The sequence below is a fragment of the Gobio gobio genome (genome assembly GCF_949357685.1).
Source record: "Gobio gobio genome assembly, chromosome: 1".
NCBI classification, from domain to species: Eukaryota; Metazoa; Chordata; class Actinopteri; order Cypriniformes; family Gobionidae; genus Gobio; species Gobio gobio.
This window is the reverse complement of record NC_137097.1, coordinates 16826893-16832892: the sequence shown is the minus strand read 5'-3', so window position 1 is coordinate 16832892 and position 6000 is coordinate 16826893.

The following is a 6000-nucleotide window of genomic DNA, read 5'->3' as shown; positions in this document are numbered from 1 at the left end:
GAGCGAAGGTATAGGAGTTCTGAAAAACATAGTTTTGAAAATGTTTCACCCTCAGAGAGGGGGACTCACCGATCGCTCCCAGCGGTGCTTCCAGCCAGCCATAAGGCTAGTATCCGCCCGCCATCCTGAGGGGGGCGCTTTCACCAAACAAGCCAGGCGAGCCGGCAGAATCTTACATTTTCTGCTCATCATAGGCCACCGGCCTGATGTAAAAGCGCCCGGGGGAAAAACCAGAGGAAGGGAAAAAAGGCAGCGTTCATCTCCGCGCTCCTCGGGGGGTGGAGTCTGCTGCCTGCGCTGGTTCCGGTTACCAGCCCCGGCTTCCTTCCTCTTCCTGTCGCGGGTGTCCCGCCTCCCCTGCGCCCCAGTCCTCCGCGGCGGGGCGCTCGAGAGGCGACGTTGGCTCGCTATTCCCGTCTCCAGCCCTCAGACTGGGACGGGCCGGGGACACCCGACTGCCTGGGCGCGGTCCCGGACCTCAGCGGAATGCATCTGAATGCCGCCGAGCGCGCCTTCGCCTCTCCGAACCTCCCCACCACCGCCTCTACGGAGGTGCCGAAAAGTTCAGATGGCGAAACCGGGGCATCAGGGAGAAAGAATTTTTTCCTTCTCCCCGATGTCCAAACGGTTTAACCACAGATGTCTCTCCGTGGCCACCCTCGCCGCCATCGGCGCTATCTGAACGGTGGCCCGGAGAGCAAAAACCGCGGTCCGGCGCGACTCGACTACCGCCTCAGGGGGTCCCTCCCCCCTGATCGAGGTCCCTCAGCAGGTCTGCCTGCAACACAGCCTGCAACACAGCTGTGGTGTGCAAAGCCGCTGCAGCGCGACCCACTGACATGTACGCCCTGCCATTCAGCGTTTAGACCGGCAGGGTGGGAGCCACAGTGTCGCCGGCCGCCCAAAGGCGAGATTAACATAACATCTCGTCCACGGGCGGCATCGACACATACCCAGCCAGGCAGTCCCTAGACATCAGCGACATCTAGCTCGCCGATGTCGACAGATGCGGGGCTGAGTAAGGTTTCTTCCATTCCCTCGAGATCTGCTGATGGAGATCTGGAAGGAATGGAAGACTCCCAGGAGTTGGGAGGTCATGGGCGGAGAGAAACCGATCGTCCGAACTGTTTGGACGCTCAGCCTTTCTCCTCACGCACCGCAAAGGCAGCTGCAGTCTACCCGCAGCGCGTTCCATGACTTCCAGCAACTCCCGTACATGGGACAGGATGGTAAGAAAAGCTTCAGCATTTTTAAATGACTCACCCATCCTCTGCTCGAGTGGAAGAGCAGCAGACGAGGAGGAGGAACATAAATCCAGCTCCTTCCTCCGAGGTCCGCCTCTCGCGATCTGGATCGTCCTCAAGAGCCATAACTGTCTCCAAGCGACGAGCCCGATCCATCTGGGAAGCGCTTTTGGTATTTGGACGCCGCTCAGCCTCAGCTCGAGCGTGGCCGTTCCCAGATGCTGAAACCTCTCCTCTCGAGAAGAGGTCCCACCGAGAGCGGAGCGTTTCCAGAGGACAACGCTCACAAATACTTTCACAAGTACTTTCACAAGAGGTTCGCAAACCTCTCATGTATGCTCTTCTCCCAGACAGTAAACGCAAAGTGTGTGTGTATCCAAAGCGCAAGATACACATTCAAAACACACCTGCAGAAGTGGCACACTTCATTGTTATCCTTCTTGTAGACGTTTCACGTGAAGACAGGCAAAACAGTCCCTGAAGACGAAAAGATACTGTCATGTTGGCAAGGCGCCCTTATATACTTCCTGGTCGCACCTTGATGACATCATAGGCTGTCGCCGGTCAATAGGATTGACGTGATTCAATGTGATTTCAGGCACCAGTCACGCTGGAGGCGTTCCCCGTAGCGTCGAAGCTGACGCAGCGCGAGTTCCCTTTCGAAAGGGAACTAATGTTAGACGTACCTGAAAAACGTTGTTTATTTTATTAGTAGGCCTATCTTTGCTCAATAGTATTTATTTGTGCTGCTGTTTGTATTTTAATTATTTGTTCTTATTATTTTCTTTATTTTTATTTGACAGTAGTCCTTTTTTCAATGAACATAGCAAATACTGAACCGTACCGAAACCGTGAACCTAAAACCGTGACACAAACCGAGCCGTGAGCAATCTGTGCCGTTACACCCCTAGCGTAACGTATGCGAGGGGGGGCCACAAAATGGAGAACATTTTCAAAGGTTGGGAAACACTGGTTTAGACTACAGAAAGCGAGCAGTGCAGCCGTTATAGTGCGATCAACAGAAAATCCCTCTATAAACAATGACTCTAACGGCACAACACATCTCTTATTTACATCGAGTATAAGCTTTGCTTGTTATAATGAGAGGATCTGCGAGCGTGTAGACTTGAAGAATGACAAGTTTACTCCAACCAGCAGGACTGAGGACATTCACAAGACATTCTTCACAAATATCCAATGAGTGAGTTCAGCTTTAAGAATGAAACCAACCTGTTTGTTCCTCAGTTTCTTCATGTTTCAAACTGAATACATTTTCAATCTTCAGGTCTTCACTCTCCTCTTTAATAAACACCATCATTATAAAGGATCTCAGTCACTTCACCAGTAGTTTTTCTGTGTGTTTGTCCTGTTTAAGATGAGAATAATTAACAGAAAGAAAAATAAATCCACATTAAATCTTTGAGTGTCTCAATCAGCATCAGCACAGTCTCAGTATGTGGGTGTGTATATTCTCTGGCGAGTAGAGATGAGAGATTGAGTAATTGCTTTGGAAAATGATTCAGTGATTTAAAGCTCTCTATTTCTATCTCTATTTCTACAATCATTAAATAAAATAAAATTTGTATATATTTAATGATTGTAGAAATGTTATATATATATATATATATATATATATATATATATATATATATATATATATATATATATATATATATACAAACACACATACATATATAACATTTTTATTTTATTTAATGATTGTAGAAATAGAGATAGAAATAGAGAGCTTTAAATCACTGAATCATTTTCCAAAGCAATTGACTCAATCTCTCATCTCTACTCGCCAGAGACTGAACTCGTGTTTATATGATGAACTGATTCACGATAGAGAGAGAAATGAGAAGCTCCTTCTGTTACTCATGAGTTTATTCTGTTACTTTACTCACACTGTAATGTATTTGAGTTAATGTTATAATACCTGATGGCCGCTAGAGGGCACTCCCGTGCTGTAGTATGTTGATCATGCAAGCATGCCGAGTAAAAACAGTTCATACCAGTGCAGCCATGTCTCCGGTTCTTTTTATGCATGCTCTGAAACAAAACAGAATGTTATGTGTTAGTATAGCATATTGATGCAGACATAACACAAATTGGCGACGAGTATAAAGTTCCCACTGTCAATACAAAGCCGTCGGTCAAAGTGAAAGGATGGCTACGATCATCGGACATGTCGAGGCGTTCGACGAGGCAAGAGAGCAATGGACTACGTATGTAGAACGTTTTGAACACTTTGTGGAGGCTAATGGCATTAGCGCAGAGAAAAGAGTGCCAGTTTTCCTCAGTGTTATGGGGGCATCGACTTATGGACTCTTACGCAGTCTCATTGCACCAGTTAAGCCCGGGACTATGGGATATGATGAGATTGTGAACACCCTCCAAGCACATTTTACCCCCAGACCCATTGTGATTGCTGAGAGGTTTAAATTTCACAAACGGAATCAAGCAGAGGGGGAAAGTGTCGCACAATTTGTGGCGGTGTTAAAGAAACTGGCGGAGCACTGCGAGTTTGGCGACAATCTAAATGATGCGCTGCGTGACAGATTCGTGTGTGGCCTGATTAGCGAGTCAATACAAAGGAAACTATTGACTGAATCGGCGCTCACATATAAAAAGGCTGTGGATATAGCGATGTCAATGGAGGCTGTATCTAGAGAATCCCAGCACTTGAGCAACTCATTGAAAGTAAACGCCATGTCTCTGTCATCAGAATCGCCCAAAGAGAAATGTTATAGATGTGGAAAGCCCAACCATATTCAAAATGAGTGCTTTTACAAAGATCAAATGTGTCACAATTGTGGAAAGAAGGGCCACATTGCACGGATGTGTAAAGGTAAAAAGACAGAGAAGAAAACACATACAGCTACAGAAAAAGGTAAAAGTGGAAAATGGAAGGGACAGACGAAGAAAAGACCAATTCACAGAGTGAATGCTGACATGGATGAGAGTGAGGAGGAGACAAATTCGGACACGGATACGGAACTGACTTTACACAAAGTGACAACAACACTGCGAAATTCTCCACGGGTGAACAAAATGAAAAGTGAAACTCATTCAGTGTCATCTGTAATTAAAGTGCAACCAAAAATTGAGGACTTGCCAATTGAGATGGAAGTGGATACTGGTGCAGCGGTATCCATTATCTCGAGTGCATTGTACAGAGATAAACTGAGCCATGTTCGACTACGTCAGACGAACGTTGTCCTCAAGACGTACACAGGGGAAGTCATCTCGCCTGAAGGTGTCATCAAAGTGCGTGTCAAGCTGAACAGACAAAGCGTACGTTTACCCTTGTATGTCGTTACAGGAAATGCAGCTCCTCTGTTGGGACGAGAATGGCTTCGGAGAATTCGTCTAGACTGGCGTGAGATCAAAACTGTAAGAGCAGTGCATCGAGTTAATGAAGGGACATTGGATAGTCTTCTTAAAAGGTATGCTAAAGTATTTAGAGAAGATTTAGGGACATTCAATGGGTATACAGCTACCTTAAATCTGAAACCGGGAGCTCAACCAAAATTTTGCCAAGCACGAGTGGTACCGTATGCCATCAGACACAAGGTGGAGGAAGAAATTGATCGCTTGCTGAAACAAGGAATTATCGCACCTGTGCGATTCAGTGAATGGGCAACCCCGATTGTGCCAGTAATCAAAAAGGGTGGCAATGTTAGGATCTGTGGTGATTTCAAAATAACGGTGAACCCAGCTCTGTGTGCAGAACATTATCCATTACCCCGAATTGAAGATTTATTTGCTTCACTGGCTGGGGGACAAAGATTTAGCAAACTAGACCTTTCACATGCCTACCTGCAGATTCCTGTGCATGAAGATTCATCCAAATATCTGACAATCACGACTCACAAGGGGATGTTTGCATACAATAGATTACCATTCGGTATCACTTCGGCTCCATCGATATTCCAACGAGTCATGGAACAAGTGCTGCAAGGGCTACCGTTTGTACATTGTTTTTTGGATGATATCCTGGTCACAGGAAAAGACGATACTCATCACTTGTCTAACCTGGAGGCTGTGCTGAGCCGGCTGGAGAAATACGGGCTTCGTGTTAAGAGAGAGAAGAGTGAGTTTTTCAAAACTTCATTGGAGTATTTGGGACATGTGATCGACGCATCAGGGCTTCACAAGTCCCCAGATAAACTGCGTGCCATTGCCGAAGCACCAGCTCCTGTTAATGTCAGCCAACTTCGATCCTTTCTGGGACTGATTAACTATTACGCAAGATTTGTACCGAACATGGCCACAATTCTTCACCCCCTGAACGCAATGCTGCGCAAGGAGACAAAATGGAAGTGGTCTACAGAGTGTGAGAAAGCTTTTAACGATGCTAAAACACAACTGTTAACACCTAGTGTACTCACACATTATAATTCAAGACTCCCAGTTCGCTTGGCCTGTGATGCTTCACCTTATGGGGTGGGAGCTGTACTTTCACACTTGATGCCGGATGGGCAAGAAAGACCCATAGCTTTTGCGTCCCGAACTCTGAGTAAACCTGAACAGAATTATGCGCAACTGGAACGTGAAGCGCTGGGAATCATTTTTGGAGTAAGGAAGTTCCATACTTACTTATATGGACGTCACTTCACATTACTTACAGACCATCGTCCACTTACCACCATTCTCCATCCGAACAAAGCAACTCCATCCATGGCTGCTGCAAGACTTCAGAGGTGGGCTCTTCTGCTAGCTGCGCATAATTACACAATTCAATACAGAAGTG